Source organism: Pseudophryne corroboree, chromosome 3 (genome assembly GCF_028390025.1).
Source record: "Pseudophryne corroboree isolate aPseCor3 chromosome 3, aPseCor3.hap2, whole genome shotgun sequence".
In the NCBI taxonomy this organism is placed as follows: Eukaryota; Metazoa; Chordata; class Amphibia; order Anura; family Myobatrachidae; genus Pseudophryne; species Pseudophryne corroboree.
The window spans coordinates 441,180,394-441,198,426 of NC_086446.1; the positions used below are offsets into that span (position 1 = coordinate 441,180,394).

Here is an 18,033-nt window from a genome sequence, read left to right on the forward strand (position 1 = left end):
CCCCACATTGGGCGGATGTTTTTTTTCTTTTCCTGTACCATTGTATGTGGAACACTGTCAACTTGCACCACCACAGCGCAAATGGCTGTCCTCACTTTTACAAAATGCACTGCCATATCAGCAAAAACTCAGGACTGCATTGGCCGGGAATCGAACCCAGGCCTCCCGCGTGGCAGGCGAGAATTCTACCACTGAACCACCAATGCTCCACAGATACTTAATTTTACACTTACTCGTGTACTTTAGTTTATGAAACAAAGCAGGAGTGTCAGGATGCCTTGCCTTGCCATCACCTCCATACATTTTCAACCAAGCCTGGCTAGCTCAGTCGGTAGAGCAGGAGACTCTTAATCTCAGGGTCGTGTGTTCGAGCCCCACGTTGGGCGGATGTTTTTTCTTTTCCTGTACCATTGTATGTGGAACACTGTCAACTTGCAGCACCACAGCGCAAATAGCTGTCCTCACTTTCACAAAATACACTGCCATATCAGCAAAAACTCAGGACTGCATTGGCCGGGAATCGATTCCGGGCCTCACGCGTGGCAGGCGAGAATTCTACCACTGAACCACCAATGCTCCACAGATGCCTAATTTTACACTTACTCATGTACTTTAGTGTATAAAACAAAGCAGGAGTGTCAGGATGCCTTGCCTTGCCATCACCTCCAAGCCTACGTAACCAAGCCCGACTAGCACAGTCGCTAGAGCATAAGACTATTAATCTTAGGGTCATGTATTTGAGCTCCATGTTGGGCAGTTGTTTTTTTCTCTTCCTGTACCATTGTATGTGGAACAGTGTATACTTGCATCACCACAGCGCAAATGGCTGTCCTCACTTTCACAAAATGCACTGCCCTATCAGCAAAAACTCAGGAATGTATTGACCGGGATTTGAACCCGGCCTCCCACGTGGCCAGCTAGATTTCTACCACTGAACCACCGATGATCCACAGATGCTTAATTTTAGACTTACTCATGTACTTTAGTGTACAAAACAAAGCAGGAGAGTCAGGATGCCTTGCCTTGCCATCATCACAACTCCTCGGTTACCAAGCATTGCTAACTCAGTCGGTAAAGCATAAGACTCTTAATCTCAGGGTCGTGGGTTCGAGCCCCACATTGGGCGGATGTTTTTTTTCTTTTCCTGTACCATTGTATGTGGAACACTGTCAACTTGCACCACCACAGCGCAAATGGCTGTCCTCACTTTCACAAAATACACTGCCATATCAGCAAAAACTCAGGACTGCATTGTCCGGGAATCGAACCCAGGCCTCACGCGTGGCAGGCGAGAATTCTACCACTGAACCACCAATGCTCCACAGATACTGAATTTTACACTTACTCGTGTACTTTAGTTTATGAAACAAAGCAGGAGTGTCAGGATGCCTTGCCTTGCCATCACCTCCATACATTTTCAACCAAGCCTGGCTAGCTCAGTCGGTAGAGCATGAGACTCTTAATCTCAGGGTCGTGGGTTTGAGCCCCACGTTGGGCGGATGTTTTTTCTTTTCCTGTACCATTGTATGTGGAACACTGTATACTTGCACCACCACAGCGCAAATGGCTGTCCTCACTTTCACAAAATACACTGCCATATCAGCAAAAACTCAGGACTGCATTGGCCGGGAATCGATTCCGGGCCTCACGCGTGGCAGGCGAGAATTCTACCACTGAACCACCAATGCTCCACAGATGCCTAATTTTACACTTCCTCATGTACTTTAGTGTATAAAACAAAGCAGGAGTGTCAGGATGCCTTGCCTTGCCATCACCTCCAAGCCTACGTAACCAAGCCCGACTAGCACAGTCGCTAGAGCATAAGACTATTAATCTTAGGGTCATGTATTTGAGCTCCATGTTGGGCAGTTGTTTTTTTCTCTTCCTGTACCATTGTATGTAAAACAGTATATACTTGCATCACCACAGCACAAATGGCTGTCCTCACTTTCACAAAATGCACTGCCCTATCAGCAAAAACTCAGGAATGTATTGACCGGGAATTGAACCCGGCCTCCCACGTGGCCGGCTAGATTTCTACCACTGAACCACCAATGATCCACAGATGCTTAATTTTAGACTTACTCATGTACTTTAGTGTACAAAACAAAGCAGGAGAGTCAGGATGCCTTGCCTTGCCATCACCACATCTCCTCAGTTACCAAGCATTGCTAACTCAGTCGGTAAAGCATGAGGCTCTTAATCTCAGGGTCGTGGGTTCGAGCCCCACATTGGGCAGATGTTTTTTTTCTTTTCCTGTACCATTGTATGTGGAACACTGTCAACTTGCACCACCACAGCGCAAATGGCTGTCCTCACTTTCACAAAATGCACTGCCATATCAGCAAAAACTCAGGACTGCATTGGCCGGGAATCGAACCCGGGCCTCCCGCATGGCAGGCGAGAATTCTACCACTGAACCACCAATGCGCCACAGATACTTAATTTTACACTTACTCGTGTACTTTAGTGTATGAAACAAAGCAGGAGTGTCAGGATGCCTTGCCTTGCCATCACCTCCATACATTCTCAACCAAGCCTGGCTAGCTCAGTCGGTAGAGCATAAGACTCTTAATCTCAGGGTCGTGGGTTCGAGCCCCACGTTGGGCGGATGTTTTTTCTTTTCCTGTACCATTGTATGTGGAACACTGTATACTTGCACCACAACAGCGCAAATGGCTGTCCTCACTTTCACAAAATACACTGCCATATCAGGAAAAACTCAAGACTGCATTGGCCGGGAATCGATTCCGTGCCTCACGCGTGGCAGGCGAGAATTCTACCACTGAACCACCAATGCTCCACAGATGCCTTATTTTACACTTACTCATGTACTTTAGTGTATAAAACAAAGCAGGAGTGTCAGGATGCCTTGCCTTGCCATCACCTCCAAGCCTACGTAATCAAGCCCGACTAGCACAGTCGTAAGAGCATAAGACTATTAATCTTAGGGTCATGTATTTGAGCTCCATGTTGGGCAGTTGTTTTTTTCTCTTCCTGTACCATTGTATGTGGAACAGTGTATACTTGCATCACCACAGCGCAAGTGGCTGTCCTCACTTTCACAAAATGCACTGCCCTATCAGCAAAAACTCAGGAATGTATTGACCGGGATTTGAACCCGGCCTCCCACGTGGCCGGCTAGATTTCTACCACTGAACCACCAATGATCCACAGATGCTTAATTTTAGACTTACTCATGTACTTTAGTGTACAAAACAAAGCAGGAGAGTCAGGATGCCTTCCCTTCCCATCACCACAACTCCTCGGTTACCAAGCATTGCTAACTCAGTCGGTAAAGCATAAGACTCTTAATCTCAGGGTTGTGGGTTCGAGCCCCACATTGGGCGGATGTTTTTTTTCTTTTCCTGTACCATTGTATGTGGAACACTGTCAACTTGCACCACCACAGCGCAAATGGCTGTCCTCACTTTTACAAAATGCACTGCCATATCAGCAAAAACTCAGGACTGCATTGGCCGGGAATCGAACCCAGGCCTCCCGCGTGGCAGGCGAGAATTCTACCACTGAACCACCAATGCTCCACAGATACTTAATTTTACACTTACTCGTGTACTTTAGTTTATGAAACAAAGCAGGAGTGTCAGGATGCCTTGCCTTGCCATCACCTCCATACATTTTCAACCAAGCCTGGCTAGCTCAGTCGGTAGAGCAGGAGACTCTTAATCTCAGGGTCGTGTGTTCGAGCCCCACGTTGGGCGGATGTTTTTTCTTTTCCTGTACCATTGTATGTGGAACACTGTATACTTGCACCACCACAGCGCAAATGGCTGTCCTCACTTTCACAAAATACACTGCCATATCAGCAAAAACTCAGGACTGCATTGGCTGGGAATCGATTCCGGGCCTCACGCGTGGCAGGCGAGAATTCTACTACTGAACCACCAATGCTCCACAGATGCCTAATTTTACACTTACTCATGTACTTTAGTGTATTAAACAAAGCAGGAGTGTCAGGATGCCTTGCCTTGCCATCACCTCCAAGCCTACGTAACCAAGCCCGACTAGCACAGTCACTAGAGCATAAAACTATTAATCTTAGGGTCATGTATTTGAGCTCCATGTTGGGCAGTTGTTTTTTTCTCTTCCTGTACCATTGTATGTGGAACAGTGTATACTTGCATCACCACAGCACAAATGGCTGTCCTCACTTTCACAAAATGCACTGCCCTATCAGCAAAAACTCAGGAATGTATTGACTGGGAATTGAACTTGGCCTCCCACGTGGCCGGCTAGATTTCTACCACTGAACCACCAATGATCCACAGATGCTTAATTTTAGACTTACTCATGTACTTTAGTGTACAAAACAAAGCAGGAGAGTCAGGATGCCTTGCCATCACCACAACTCCTCGGTTACCAAGCATTGCTAACTCAGTCGGTAAAGCATGAGACTCTTAATTTCAGGGTCGTGGGTTCGAGCCCCACATTGGGCGGATGTTTTTTTTCTTTTCCTGTACCATTGTATGTGGAACACTGTCAACTTGCACCACCACAGCGCAAATGGCTGTCCTCACTTTCACAAAATGCACTGCCATATCAGCAAAAACTCAAGACTGCATTGGCCGGGAATCGAACCCGGGCCTCCCGCGTGGCAGGCGAGAATTCTACCACTGAACCACCAATGCTCCACAGATACTTAATTTTACACTTACTCGTGTACTTTAGTGTATGAAACAAAGCAGGAGTGTCAGGATGCCTTGCCTTGCCATCACCTCCATACATTCTCAACCAAGCCTGGCTAGCTCAGTCGGTAGAGCATGAGACTCTTAATCTCAGGGTCGTGGGTTCGAGCCCCACGTTGGGCGGATGTTTTTTCTTTTCCTGTACCATTGTATGTGGAACACTGTATACTTGCACCACAACAGCGCAAATGGCTGTCCTCACTTTCACAAAATACACTGCCATATCAGGAAAAACTCAAGACTGCATTGGCCGGGAATCGATTCCGGGCCTCACGCGTGGCAGGCGAGAATTCTACCACTGAAACACCAATGCTCCACAGATGCCTTATTTTACACTTACTCATGTACTTTAGTGTATAAAACAAAGCAGGAGTGTCAGGATGCCTTGCCTTGCCATCACCTCCAAGCCTACGTAATCAAGCCCGACAAGCACAGTCGCTAGAGCATAAGACTATTAATCTTAGGGTCATGTATTTGAGCTCCATGTTGGGCAGTTGTTTTTTTCTCTTCCTGTACCATTGTATGTGGAACAGTGTATACTTGCATCACCAAAGCGCAAATGGCTGTCCTCACTTTCACAAAATGCACTGCCCTATCAGCAAAAACTCAGGAATGTATTGACCGGGAATTGAACCCGGCCTCCCACGTGGCCGGCTAGATTTCTACCACTGAACCACCAATGATCCACAGATGCTTAATTTTAGACTTACTCATGTACTTTAGTGTACAAAACAAAGCAGGATAGTCAGGATGCCTTGCCATCACCACAACGCCTCGGTTACCAAGCATTGCTAACTCAGTCGGTAAAGCATGAGACTCTTAATCTCAGGGTTGTGGGTTCGAGCCCCACATTGGGCGGATGTTTTTTTTCTTTTCCTGTACCATTGTATGTGGAACACTGTCAACTTGCACCACCACAGCGCAAATGGCTGTCCTCACTTTCACAAAATGCACTGCCATATCAGCAAAAACTCAGGACTGCATTGGCCGGGAATCGAACCCGGGCCTCCCGCGTGGCAGGCGAGAATTCTACCACTGAACCACCAATGCTCCATAGATACTTAATTTTACACTTACTCGTGTACTTTAGTGTATGAAACAAAGCAGGAGTGTCAGGATGCCTTGCCTTGCCATCACCTCCATACATTCTCAACCAAGCCTGGCTAGCTCAGTCGGTAGAGCATGAGACTCTTAATCTCAGGGTCGTGGGTTCGAGCCCCACGTTGGGTGGATGTTTTTTCTTTTCCTGTACCATTGTATGTGGAACACTGTATACTTGCACCACAACAGCGCAAATGGCTGTCCTCACTTTCACAAAATACACTGCCATATCAGGAAAAACTCAAGACTGCATTGGCCGGGAATCGATTCCGGGCCTCACGCGTGGCAGGCGAGAATTCTACCACTGAACCACCAATGCTCCACAGATGCCTTATTTTACACTTACTCATGTACTTTAGTGTATAAAACAAAGCAGGAGTGTCAGGATGCCTTGCCTTGCCATCACCTCCAAGCCTACGTAATCAAGCCCGACTAGCACAGTCGCTAGAGCATAAGACTATTAATCTTAGGGTCATGTATTTGAGCTCCATGTTGGGCAGTTGTTTTTTTCTCTTCCTGTACCATTGTATGTGGAACAGTGTATACTTGCATCACCAAAGCGCAAATGGCTGTCCTCACTTTCACAAAATGCACTGCCCTATCAGCAAAAACTCAGGAATGTATTGACCGGGAATTAAACCCGGCCTCCCACGTGGCCGGCTAGATTTCTACCACTGAACCACCAATGATCCACAGATGCTTAATTTTAGACTTACTCATGTACTTTAGTGTACAAAACAAAGCAGGGGAGTCAGGATGCCTTGCCATCACCACAACGCCTCGGTTACCAAGCATTGCTAACTCAGTCGGTAAAGCATGAGACTCTTAATCTCAGGGTTGTGGGTTCGAGCCCCACATTGGGCGGATGTTTTTTTTCTTTTCCTGTACCATTGTATGTGGAACACTGTCAACTTGCACCACCACAGCGCAAATGGCTGTTCTCACTTTCACAAAATGCACTGCCATATCAGCAAAAACTCAGGACTGCATTGGCCGGGAATCGAACCCAGACCTCCCGCATGGCAGGCGAGAATTCTATCACTGAACCACCAATGCTCCACAGATACTTAATTTTACACTTACTCGTGTACTTTAGTGTATGAAACAAAGCAGGAGTGTCAGGATGTCTTGCCTTGCCATCACCTCCATACATTCTCAAATAAGCCTGGCTAGCTCAGTCGGTAAAGCATGAGACTCTTAATCGCAGGGTCGTGGGTTCGAGCCCCACGTTGTGCGGATGTTTTTTCTTTTCCTGTACCATTGTATGTGGAACACTGTATACTTGCACCACAACAGCGCAAATGGCTGTCCTCACTTTCACAAAATACACTGCCATATCAAGAAAAACTCAAGACTGCATTGGCCGGGAATCGATTCCGGGCCTCACGCGTGGCAGGCGAGAATTCTACCACTGAACCACCAATCCTCCACAGATGCCTTATTTTACACTTACTCATGTACTTTAGTGTATAAAACAAAGCAGGAGTGTCAGGATGCCTTGCCATCACCTCCAAGCCTACGTAATCAAGCCCGACTAGCACAGTCGCTAGAGCATAAGACTATTAATCTTAGGGTCATGTATTTGAGCTCCATGTTGGGCAGTTGTTTTTTTCTCTTCCTGTACCATTGTATGTGGAACAGTGTATACTTGCATCACCACAGCGCAAGTGGCTGTCCTCACTTTCACAAAATGCACTGCCCTATCAGCAAAAACTCAGGAATGTATTGACCGGGATTTGAACCCGGCCTCCCACGTGGCCGGCTAGATTTCTACCACTGAACCACCAATGATCCACAGATGCTTAATTTTAGACTTACTCATGTACTTTAGTGTACAAAACAAAGCAGGAGAGTCAGGATGCCTTCCCTTCCCATCACCACAACTCCTCGGTTACCAAGCATTGCTAACTCAGTCGGTAAAGCATAAGACTCTTAATCTCAGGGTTGTGGGTTCGAGCCCCACATTGGGCGGATGTTTTTTTTCTTTTCCTGTACCATTGTATGTGGAACACTGTCAACTTGCACCACCACAGCGCAAATGGCTGTCCTCACTTTTACAAAATGCACTGCCATATCAGCAAAAACTCAGGACTGCATTGGCCGGGAATCGAACCCAGGCCTCCCGCGTGGCAGGCGAGAATTCTACCACTGAACCACCAATGCTCCACAGATACTTAATTTTACACTTACTCGTGTACTTTAGTTTATGAAACAAAGCAGGAGTGTCAGGATGCCTTGCCTTGCCATCACCTCCATACATTTTCGACCAAGCCTGGCTAGCTCAGTCGGTAGAGCAGGAGACTCTTAATCTCAGGGTCGTGTGTTCGAGCCCCACGTTGGGCGGATGTTTTTTCTTTTCCTGTACCATTGTATGTGGAACACTGTATACTTGCACCACCACAGCGCAAATGGCTGTCCTCACTTTCACAAAATACACTGCCATATCAGCAAAAACTCAGGACTGCATTGGCTGGGAATCGATTCCGGGCCTCACGCGTGGCAGGCGAGAATTCTACTACTGAACCACCAATGCTCCACAGATGCCTAATTTTACACTTACTCATGTACTTTAGTGTATAAAACAAAGCAGGAGTGTCAGGATGCCTTGCCTTGCCATCACCTCCAAGCCTACGTAACCAAGTCCGACTAGCACAGTCACTAGAGCATAAAACTATTAATCTTAGGGTAATGTATTTGAGCTCCATGTTGGGCAGTTGTTTTTTTCTATTCCTGTACCATTGTATGTGGAACAGTGTATACTTGCATCACCACAGCACAAATGGCTGTCCTCACTTTCACAAAATGCACTGCCCTATCAGCAAAAACTCAGGAATGTATTGACCGGGAATTGAACTTGGCCTCCCACGTGGCCGGCTAGATTTCTACCACTGAACCACCAATGATCCACAGATGCTTAATTTTAGACTTACTCATGTACTTTAGTGTACAAAACAAAGCAGGAGAGTCAGGATGCCTTGCCTTGCCATCACCACAACTCCTCGGTTACCAAGCATTGCTAACTCAGTCGGTAAAGCATGAGACTCTTAATTTCAGGGTCGTGGGTTCGAGCCCCACATTGGGCGGATGTTTTTTTTCTTTTCCTGTACCATTGTATGTGGAACACTGTCAACTTGCACCACCACAGCGCAAATGGCTGTCCTCACTTTCACAAAATGCACTGCCATATCAGCAAAAACTCTGGACTGCATTGGCCGGGAATCGAACCCGGGCCTCCCGCGTGGCAGGCGAGAATTCTACCACTGAACCACCAATGCTCCACAGATACTTAATTTTACACTTACTCGTGTACTTTAGTGTATGAAACAAAGCAGGAGTGTCAGGATGCCTTGCCTTGCCATCACCTCCATACATTCTCAACCAAGCCTGGCTAGCTCAGTCGGTAGAGCATGAGACTCTTAATCTCAGGGTCGTGGGTTCGAGCCCCACGTTGGGCGGATGTTTTTTCTTTTCCTGTACCATTGTATGTGGAACACTGTATACTTGCACCACAACAGCGCAAATGGCTGTCCTCACTTTCACAAAATACACTGCCATATCAGGAAAAACTCAAGACTGCATTGGCCGGGAATCGATTCCGGGCCTCACGCGTGGCAGGCGAGAATTCTACCACTGAAACACCAATGCTCCACAGATGCCTTATTTTACACTTACTCATGTACTTTAGTGTATAAAACAAAGCAGGAGTGTCAGGATGCCTTGCCTTGCCATCACCTCCAAGCCTACGTAATCAAGCCCGACTAGCACAGTCGCTAGAGCATAAGACTATTAATCTTAGGGTCATGTATTTGAGCTCCATGTTGGGCAGTTGTTTTTTTCTCTTCCTGTACCATTGTATGTGGAACAGTGTATACTTGCATCACCAAAGCGCAAATGGCTGTCCTCACTTTCACAAAATGCACTGCCCTATCAGCAAAAACTCAGGAATGTATTGACCGGGAATTGAACCCGGCCTCCCACGTGGCCGGCTAGATTTCTACCACTGAACCACCAATGATCCACAGATGCTTAATTTTAGACTTACTCATGTACTTTAGTGTACAAAACAAAGCAGGATAGTCAGGATGCCTTGCCATCACCACAACGCCTCGGTTACCAAGCATTGCTAACTCAGTCGGTAAAGCATGAGACTCTTAATCTCAGGGTTGTGGGTTCGAGCCCCACATTGGGCGGATGTTTTTTTTCTTTTCCTGTACCATTGTATGTGGAACACTGTCAACTTGCACCACCACAGCGCAAATGGCTGTCCTCACTTTCACAAAATGCACTGCCATATCAGCAAAAACTCAGGACTGCATTGGCCGGGAATCGAACCCGGGCCTCCCGCGTGGCAGGCGAGAATTCTACCACTGAACCACCAATGCTCCACAGATACTTAATTTTACACTTACTCGTGTACTTTAGTGTATGAAACAAAGCAGGAGTGTCAGGATGCCTTGCCTTGCCATCACCTCCATACATTCTCAACCAAGCCTGGCTAGCTCAGTCGGTAGAGCATGAGACTCTTAATCTCAGGGTCGTGGGTTCGAGCCCCACGTTGGGTGGATGTTTTTTCTTTTCCTGTACCATTGTATGTGGAACACTGTATACTTGCACCACAACAGCGCAAATGGCTGTCCTCACTTTCACAAAATACACTGCCATATCAGGAAAAACTCAAGACTGCATTGGCCGGGAATCGATTCCGGGCCTCACGCGTGGCAGGCGAGAATTCTACCACTGAACCACCAATGCTCCACAGATGCCTTATTTTACACTTACTCATGTACTTTAGTGTATAAAACAAAGCAGGAGTGTCAGGATGCCTTGCCTTGCCATCACCTCCAAGCCTACGTAATCAAGCCCGACTAGCACAGTCGCTAGAGCATAAGACTATTAATCTTAGGGTCATGTATTTGAGCTCCATGTTGGGCAGTTGTTTTTTTCTCTTCCTGTACCATTGTATGTGGAACAGTGTATACTTGCATCACCAAAGCGCAAATGGCTGTCCTCACTTTCACAAAATGCACTGCCCTATCAGCAAAAACTCAGGAATGTATTGACCGGGAATTAAACCCGGCCTCCCACGTGGCCGGCTAGATTTCTACCACTGAACCACCAATGATCCACAGATGCTTAATTTTAGACTTACTCATGTACTTTAGTGTACAAAACAAAGCAGGGGAGTCAGGATGCCTTGCCATCACCACAACGCCTCGGTTACCAAGCATTGCTAACTCAGTCGGTAAAGCATGAGACTCTTAATCTCAGGGTTGTGGGTTCGAGCCCCACATTGGGCGGATGTTTTTTTTCTTTTCCTGTACCATTGTATGTGGAACACTGTCAACTTGCACCACCACAGCGCAAATGGCTGTTCTCACTTTCACAAAATGCACTGCCATATCAGCAAAAACTCAGGACTGCATTGGCCGGGAATCGAACCCAGACCTCCCGCATGGCAGGCGAGAATTCTATCACTGAACCACCAATGCTCCACAGATACTTAATTTTACACTTACTCGTGTACTTTAGTGTATGAAACAAAGCAGGAGTGTCAGGATGTCTTGCCTTGCCATCACCTCCATACATTCTCAAATAAGCCTGGCTAGCTCAGTCGGTAAAGCATGAGACTCTTAATCGCAGGGTCGTGGGTTCGAGCCCCACGTTGTGCGGATGTTTTTTCTTTTCCTGTACCATTGTATGTGGAACACTGTATACTTGCACCACAACAGCGCAAATGGCTGTCCTCACTTTCACAAAATACACTGCCATATCAAGAAAAACTCAAGACTGCATTGGCCGGGAATCGATTCCGGGCCTCACGCGTGGCAGGCGAGAATTCTACCACTGAACCACCAATGCTCCACAGATGCCTTATTTTACACTTACTCATGTACTTTAGTGTATAAAACAAAGCAGGAGTGTCAGGATGCCTTGCCATCACCTCCAAGCCTACGTAATCAAGCCCGACTAGCACAGTCGCTAGAGCATAAGACTATTAATCTTAGGGTCATGTATTTGAGCTCCATGTTGGGCAGTTGTTTTTTTCTCTTCCTGTACCATTGTATGTGGAACAGTGTATACTTGCATCACCAAAGCGCAAATGGCTGTCCTCACTTTCACAAAATGCACTGCCCTATCAGCAAAAACTCAGGAATGTATTGACCGGGAATTGAACCCGGCCTCCCACGTGGCCGGCTAGATTTCTACCACTGAACCACCAATGATCCACAGATGCTTAATTTTAGACTTACTCATGTACTTTAGTGTACAAAACAAAGCAGGATAGTCAGGATGCCTTGCCATCACCACAACGCCTCGGTTACCAAGCATTGCTAACTCAGTCGGTAAAGCATGAGACTCTTAATCTCAGGGTTGTGGGTTCGAGCCCCACATTGGGCGGATGTTTTTTTTCTTTTCCTGTACCATTGTATGTGGAACACTGTCAACTTGCACCACCACAGCGCAAATGGCTGTCCTCACTTTCACAAAATGCACTGCCATATCAGCAAAAACTCAGGACTGCATTGGCCGGGAATCGAACCCGGGCCTCCCGCGTGGCAGGCGAGAATTCTACCACTGAACCACCAATGCTCCACAGATACTTAATTTTACACTTACTCGTGTACTTTAGTGTATGAAACAAAGCAGGAGTGTCAGGATGCCTTGCCTTGCCATCACCTCCATACATTCTCAACCAAGCCTGGCTAGCTCAGTCGGTAGAGCATGAGACTCTTAATCTCAGGGTCGTGGGTTCGAGCCCCACGTTGGGCGGATGTTTTTTCTTTTCCTGTACCATTGTATGTGGAACACTGTATACTTGCACCACAACAGCGCAAATGGCTGTCCTCACTTTCACAAAATACACTGCCATATCAGGAAAAACTCAAGACTGCATTGGCCGGGAATCGATTCCGGGCCTCACGCGTGGCAGGCGAGAATTCTACCACTGAACCACCAATGCTCCACAGATGCCTTATTTTACACTTACTCATGTACTTTAGTGTATAAAACAAAGCAGGAGTGTCAGGATGCCTTGCCTTGCCATCACCTCCAAGCCTACGTAATCAAGCCCGACTAGCACAGTCGCTAGAGCATAAGACTATTAATCTTAGGGTCATGTATTTGAGCTCCATGTTGGGCAGTTGTTTTTTTCTCTTCCTGTACCATTGTATGTGGAACAGTGTATACTTGCATCACCAAAGCGCAAATGGCTGTCCTCACTTTCACAAAATGCACTGCCCTATCAGCAAAAACTCAGGAATGTATTGACCGGGAATTGAACCCGGCCTCCCACGTGGCCGGCTAGATTTCTACCACTGAACCACCAATGATCCACAGATGCTTAATTTTAGACTTACTCATGTACTTTAGTGTACAAAACAAAGCAGGAGAGTCAGGATGCCTTGCCATCACCACAACGCCTCGGTTACCAAGCATTGCTAACTCAGTCGGTAAAGCATGAGACTCTTAATCTCAGGGTTGTGGGTTTGAGCCCCACATTGGGCGGATGTTTTTTTTCTTTTCCTGTACCATTGTATGTGGAACACTGTCAACTTGCACCACCACAGCGCAAATGGCTGTTCTCACTTTCACAAAATGCACTGCCATATCAGCATAAACTCAGGACTGCATTGGCCGGGAATCGAACCCAGACCTCCCGCATGGCAGGCGAGAATTCTATCACTGAACCACCAATGCTCCACAGATACTTAATTTTGCACTTACTCGTGTACTTTAGTGTATGAAACAAAGCAGGAGTGTCAGGATGTCTTGCCTTGCCATCACCTCCATACATTCTCAAATAAGCCTGGCTAGCTCAGTCGGTAATGCATGAGACTCTTAATCGCAGGGTCGTGGGTTCGAGCCCCACGTTGTGCGGATGTTTTTTCTATTCCTGTACCATTGTATGTGGAACACTGTATACTTGCACCACAACAGCGCAAATGGCTGTCCTCACTTTCACAAAATACACTGCCATATCAGGAAAAACTCAAGACTGCATTGGCCGGGAATCGATTCCGGGCCTCACGCGTGGCAGGCGAGAATTCTACCACTGAACCACCAATGCTCCACAGATGCCTTATTTTACACTTACTCATGTACTTTAGTGTATAAAACAAAGCAGGAGTGTCAGGATGCCTTGCCTTGCCATCACCTCCAAGCCTACGTAATCAAGCCCGACTAGCACAGTCGCTAGAGCATAAGACTATTAATCTTAGGGTCATGTATTTGAGCTCCATGTTGGGCAGTTGTTTTTTTCTCTTCCTGTACCATTGTATGTGGAACAGTGTATACTTGCATCACCAAAGCGCAAATGGCTGTCCTCACTTTCACAAAATGCACTGCCCTATCAGCAAAAACTCAGGAATGTATTGACCGGGAATTGAACCCGGCCTCCCACGTGGCCGGCTAGATTTCTTCCACTGAACCACCAATGATCCACAGATGCTTAATTTTAGACTTACTCATGTACTTTAGTGTACAAAACAAAGCAGGAGAGTCAGGATGCCTTGCCATCACCACAACGCCTCGGTTACCAAGCATTGCTAACTCAGTCGGTAAAGCATTAGACTCTTAATCTCAGGGTTGTGGGTTCGAGCCCCACATTGGGCGGATGTTTTTTTTCTTTTCCTGTACCATTGTATGTGGAACACTGTCAACTTGCACCACCACAGCGCAAATGGCTGTTCTCACTTTCACAAAATGCACTGCCATATCAGCAAAAACTCAGGACTGCATTGGCCGGGAATCGAACCCAGACCTCCCGCATGGCAGGCGAGAATTCTATCACTGAACCACCAATGCTCCACAGATACTTAATTTTACACTTACTCGTGTACTTTAGTGTATGAAACAAAGCAGGAGTGTCAGGATGTCTTGCCTTGCCATCACCTCCATACATTCTCAAATAAGCCTGGCTAGCTCAGTCGGTAAAGCATGAGACTCTTAATCGCAGGGTCGTGGGTTCGAGCCCCACGTTGTGCGGATGTTTTTTCTTTTCCTGTACCATTGTATGTGGAACACTGTATACTTGCACCACCACAGCGCAAATGGCTGTCCTCACTTTCACAAAATACACTGCCATATCAGCAAAAATTCAGGACTGCATTGGCCGGGAATCGATTCCGGGCCTCACGCGTGGCAGGCGAGAATTCTACCACTGAACCACCAATGCTCCACAGATGCCTAAATTTACACTTACTCATGTACTTTAGTGTATAAAACAAAGCAGGAGTGTCAAGATGCCTTGCCTTGCCATCACCTCCAAGCCTACGTAACCAAGCCCGACTAGCACAGTTGCTAGAGCATAAGACTATTAATCTTAGGGTCATGTATTTGAGCTCCATGTTGGGCAGTTGTTTTTTTCTCTTCCTGTACCATTGTATGTGGAACAGTGTATACTTGCATCACCACAGCGCAAATGGCTGTCCTCACTTTCACAAAATGCACTGCCCTATCAGCAAAAACTCAGGAATGTATTGACCGGGAATTGAACCCGGCCTCCCACGTGGCCGGCTAGATTTCTACCACTGAACCACCAATGATCCACAGATGCTTAATTTTAGACTTACTCATGTACTTTAGTGTACAAAACAAAGCAGGAGAGTCAGGATGCCTTGCCTTGCCATCACCACAACTCCTCGGTTACCAAGCATTGCTAACTCAGTCGGTAAAGCTAGAGACTCTTAATCTCAGGGTCGTGGGTTTGAGCCCCACATTGGGCGGATGTTTTTTTTCTTTTCCTGTACCATTGTATGTGGAACACTGTCAACTTGCCCCACCACAGCACAAATGGCTGTCCTCACTTTTACAAAATGCACTGCCATATCAGCAAAAACTCAGGACTGCATTGGCCGGGAATCGAACCCGAGCCTCCCGCGTGGCAGGCGAGAATTCTACCACTGAACCACTAATGCTCCACAGATGCATAAGTTTACACTTACTCGTGTACTTTAGTGTATGAAACAAAGCAGGAGTGTCAGGATGCCTTGCCTTGCCATCACCTCCATCCATTCTCAACCAAGCCTGGCTAGCTCAGTCGGTAGAGCATGAGAGTCTTAATCTCAGGGTCGTGAGTTCGAGTCCCACGTTGGGCGGATGTTTTTTCTTTTCCTGTACCATTGTATGTGGAACACTGTATACTTGCACCACCACCGCGCAAATGGCTGTCCTCACTTTCACAAAATACACTGCCATATCAGCAAAAACTCAGGACTGCATTGGCCGGGAATCGATTCCGGGCCTCACGCGTGGCAGGCGAGAATTCTACCACTGAACCACCAATGCTCCACAGATGCCTAATTTTACACTTACTCATGTACTTTAGTGTATAAAACAAAGCAGGAGTGTCAGGATGCCTTGCCTTGCCATCACCTCCAAGCCTAAGTAACCAAGCCCGACTAGCACAGTCGCTAGAGCATAAGACTATTAATCTTAGGGTCATGTATTTGAGCTCCATGTTGGGCAGTTGTTTTTTTCTCTTCCTGTACCATTGTATGTGGAACAGTGTATACTTGCATCACCACAGCGCAAATGGCTGTCCTCACTTTCTCAAAATGCACTGCCCTATCAGCAAAAACTCAGGAATGTATTGACCAGAAATTGAACCCGGCCTCCCACGTGGCCGGCTAGATTTCTACCACTGAACCACCAATGATCCACAGATGCTTAATTTTAGACTTACTCATGTACTTTAGTGTACAAAACAAAGCAGGAGAGTCAGGATGCCTTGCCTTGCCATCACCACAACTCCTCGGTTACCAAGCATTGCTAACTCAGTCGGTAAAGCATGAGACTCTTAATCTCAGGGTCGTGGGTTCGAGCCCCACATTGGGCGGATGTTTTTTTTCTTTTCCTGTACCATTGTATGTGGAACACTATCAACTTGCCCCACCACAGCACAAATGGCTGTCCTCACTTTCACAAAATGCACTGCCATATCAGCAAAAACTCAGGACTGCATTGGCCGGGAATTGAACACGGGGCTCCCGCGTGGCAGGCGAGAATTCTACCACCGAACCACCAATGCTCCACAGATACTTAATTTTACACTTACTCGTGTACTTTAGTGTATGAAACAAAGCAGGAGTGTCAGGATGCCTTGCCTTGCCATCACCTCCATACATTCACAACCAAGCCTGGCTAGCTCAGTCGGTAGAGCATGAGACTCTTAATCTCAGGGTCGTGGGTTCGAGCCCCACGTTTGGTGGATGTTTTTTCTTTTCCTGTACCATTGTATGTGGAACACTGTATACACCACCACAGCGCAAATGGCTGTCCTCACTTTCACAAAATACACTGCCATATCAGCAAAAACTCAGGACTGCATTGGCCGGGAATCGATTCCGGGCCTCACGCGTGGCAGGCGAGAATTCTACCACTGAACCACCAATGCTCCACAGATGCCTAATTTTACACTTACTCATGTACTTTAGTGTATAAAACAAAGCAGGAGTGTCAGGATGCCTTGCCTTGCCATCACCTCCAAGCCTAAGTAACCAAGCCCGACTAGCACAGTCGCTAGAGCATAAGACTATTAATCTTAGGGTCATGTATTTGAGCTCCATGTTGGGCAGTTGTTTTTTTCTCTTCCTGTACCATTGTATGTGGAACAGTGTATACTTGCATCACCACAGCGCAAATGGCTGTCCTCACTTTCACAAAATGCACTGCCCTATCAGCAAAAACTCAGGAATGTATTGACCGGAAATTGAACCCGGCCTCCCACGTGGCCGGCTAGATTTCTACCACTGAACCACCAATGATCCACAGATGCTTAATTTTAGACTTACTCATGTACTTTAGTGTACAAAACAAAGCAGGAGAGTCAGGATGCCTTGCCTTGCCATCACCACAACTCCTCGGTTACCAAGCATTGCTAACTCAGTCGGTAAAGCATGAGACTCTTAATCTCAGGGTCGTGGGTTCGAGCCCCACATTGGGCGGATGTTTTTTTTCTTTTCCTGTACCATTGTATGTGGAACACTGTCAACTTGCACCACCACAGCGCAAATGGCTGTCCTCACTTTCACAAAATGCACTGCCATATCAGCAAAAACTCAGGACTGCATTGGCCGGGAATCGAACCCGGGCCTCCCGCGTGGCAGGCGAGAATTCTACCACTGAACCACCAATGCTCCACAGATACTTAATTTTACACTTACTCGTGTACTTTAGTGTATGAAACAAAGCAGGAGTGTCAGGATGCCTTGCCTTGCCATCACCT

The 18,033-nt window shown here is 46.8% G+C and overlaps 25 non-coding genes across 25 annotated transcripts; 9 read left to right on the forward strand and 16 right to left on the reverse strand.

The window, feature by feature from the left end:
- Nucleotides 1–135: 135 nt before the first annotated feature.
- Nucleotides 136–206, reverse strand: TRNAG-GCC (transfer RNA glycine (anticodon GCC)). The gene has a single exon. It is a non-coding gene; the product is annotated as a tRNA-Gly (tRNA).
- Nucleotides 207–1,247: 1,041 nt separating this feature from the next.
- On the reverse strand, nucleotides 1,248–1,318 carry TRNAG-GCC (transfer RNA glycine (anticodon GCC)). The gene has a single exon. It is a non-coding gene; the product is annotated as a tRNA-Gly (tRNA).
- Nucleotides 1,319–1,425: 107 nt separating this feature from the next.
- On the forward strand, nucleotides 1,426–1,498 carry TRNAK-CUU (transfer RNA lysine (anticodon CUU)). The gene has a single exon. It is a non-coding gene; the product is annotated as a tRNA-Lys (tRNA).
- An 861-nt stretch (nucleotides 1,499–2,359) lies between these two features.
- Nucleotides 2,360–2,430, reverse strand: TRNAG-GCC (transfer RNA glycine (anticodon GCC)). Its single transcript has one exon. It is a non-coding gene; the product is annotated as a tRNA-Gly (tRNA).
- A 107-nt stretch (nucleotides 2,431–2,537) lies between these two features.
- On the forward strand, nucleotides 2,538–2,610 carry TRNAK-CUU (transfer RNA lysine (anticodon CUU)). The gene has a single exon. It is a non-coding gene; the product is annotated as a tRNA-Lys (tRNA).
- Nucleotides 2,611–3,471: 861 nt separating this feature from the next.
- On the reverse strand, nucleotides 3,472–3,542 carry TRNAG-GCC (transfer RNA glycine (anticodon GCC)). The gene has a single exon. It is a non-coding gene; the product is annotated as a tRNA-Gly (tRNA).
- A 1,036-nt stretch (nucleotides 3,543–4,578) lies between these two features.
- On the reverse strand, nucleotides 4,579–4,649 carry TRNAG-GCC (transfer RNA glycine (anticodon GCC)). The gene has a single exon. It is a non-coding gene; the product is annotated as a tRNA-Gly (tRNA).
- A 107-nt stretch (nucleotides 4,650–4,756) lies between these two features.
- Nucleotides 4,757–4,829, forward strand: TRNAK-CUU (transfer RNA lysine (anticodon CUU)). The gene has a single exon. It is a non-coding gene; the product is annotated as a tRNA-Lys (tRNA).
- An 856-nt stretch (nucleotides 4,830–5,685) lies between these two features.
- Nucleotides 5,686–5,756, reverse strand: TRNAG-GCC (transfer RNA glycine (anticodon GCC)). The gene has a single exon. It is a non-coding gene; the product is annotated as a tRNA-Gly (tRNA).
- A 107-nt stretch (nucleotides 5,757–5,863) lies between these two features.
- On the forward strand, nucleotides 5,864–5,936 carry TRNAK-CUU (transfer RNA lysine (anticodon CUU)). The gene has a single exon. It is a non-coding gene; the product is annotated as a tRNA-Lys (tRNA).
- An 856-nt stretch (nucleotides 5,937–6,792) lies between these two features.
- TRNAG-GCC (transfer RNA glycine (anticodon GCC)) lies at nucleotides 6,793–6,863 on the reverse strand. Its single transcript has one exon. It is a non-coding gene; the product is annotated as a tRNA-Gly (tRNA).
- A 1,036-nt stretch (nucleotides 6,864–7,899) lies between these two features.
- On the reverse strand, nucleotides 7,900–7,970 carry TRNAG-GCC (transfer RNA glycine (anticodon GCC)). Its single transcript has one exon. It is a non-coding gene; the product is annotated as a tRNA-Gly (tRNA).
- A 1,041-nt stretch (nucleotides 7,971–9,011) lies between these two features.
- On the reverse strand, nucleotides 9,012–9,082 carry TRNAG-GCC (transfer RNA glycine (anticodon GCC)). The gene has a single exon. It is a non-coding gene; the product is annotated as a tRNA-Gly (tRNA).
- Nucleotides 9,083–9,189: 107 nt separating this feature from the next.
- On the forward strand, nucleotides 9,190–9,262 carry TRNAK-CUU (transfer RNA lysine (anticodon CUU)). The gene has a single exon. It is a non-coding gene; the product is annotated as a tRNA-Lys (tRNA).
- An 856-nt stretch (nucleotides 9,263–10,118) lies between these two features.
- On the reverse strand, nucleotides 10,119–10,189 carry TRNAG-GCC (transfer RNA glycine (anticodon GCC)). The gene has a single exon. It is a non-coding gene; the product is annotated as a tRNA-Gly (tRNA).
- Nucleotides 10,190–10,296: 107 nt separating this feature from the next.
- On the forward strand, nucleotides 10,297–10,369 carry TRNAK-CUU (transfer RNA lysine (anticodon CUU)). Its single transcript has one exon. It is a non-coding gene; the product is annotated as a tRNA-Lys (tRNA).
- An 856-nt stretch (nucleotides 10,370–11,225) lies between these two features.
- On the reverse strand, nucleotides 11,226–11,296 carry TRNAG-GCC (transfer RNA glycine (anticodon GCC)). The gene has a single exon. It is a non-coding gene; the product is annotated as a tRNA-Gly (tRNA).
- A 1,031-nt stretch (nucleotides 11,297–12,327) lies between these two features.
- Nucleotides 12,328–12,398, reverse strand: TRNAG-GCC (transfer RNA glycine (anticodon GCC)). The gene has a single exon. It is a non-coding gene; the product is annotated as a tRNA-Gly (tRNA).
- Nucleotides 12,399–12,505: 107 nt separating this feature from the next.
- TRNAK-CUU (transfer RNA lysine (anticodon CUU)) lies at nucleotides 12,506–12,578 on the forward strand. Its single transcript has one exon. It is a non-coding gene; the product is annotated as a tRNA-Lys (tRNA).
- Nucleotides 12,579–13,434: 856 nt separating this feature from the next.
- Nucleotides 13,435–13,505, reverse strand: TRNAG-GCC (transfer RNA glycine (anticodon GCC)). Its single transcript has one exon. It is a non-coding gene; the product is annotated as a tRNA-Gly (tRNA).
- Nucleotides 13,506–14,541: 1,036 nt separating this feature from the next.
- TRNAG-GCC (transfer RNA glycine (anticodon GCC)) lies at nucleotides 14,542–14,612 on the reverse strand. The gene has a single exon. It is a non-coding gene; the product is annotated as a tRNA-Gly (tRNA).
- Nucleotides 14,613–15,653: 1,041 nt separating this feature from the next.
- On the reverse strand, nucleotides 15,654–15,724 carry TRNAG-GCC (transfer RNA glycine (anticodon GCC)). Its single transcript has one exon. It is a non-coding gene; the product is annotated as a tRNA-Gly (tRNA).
- A 107-nt stretch (nucleotides 15,725–15,831) lies between these two features.
- Nucleotides 15,832–15,904, forward strand: TRNAK-CUU (transfer RNA lysine (anticodon CUU)). Its single transcript has one exon. It is a non-coding gene; the product is annotated as a tRNA-Lys (tRNA).
- A 1,039-nt stretch (nucleotides 15,905–16,943) lies between these two features.
- Nucleotides 16,944–17,016, forward strand: TRNAK-CUU (transfer RNA lysine (anticodon CUU)). The gene has a single exon. It is a non-coding gene; the product is annotated as a tRNA-Lys (tRNA).
- Nucleotides 17,017–17,873: 857 nt separating this feature from the next.
- TRNAG-GCC (transfer RNA glycine (anticodon GCC)) lies at nucleotides 17,874–17,944 on the reverse strand. The gene has a single exon. It is a non-coding gene; the product is annotated as a tRNA-Gly (tRNA).
- Nucleotides 17,945–18,033: the final 89 nt, after the last annotated feature.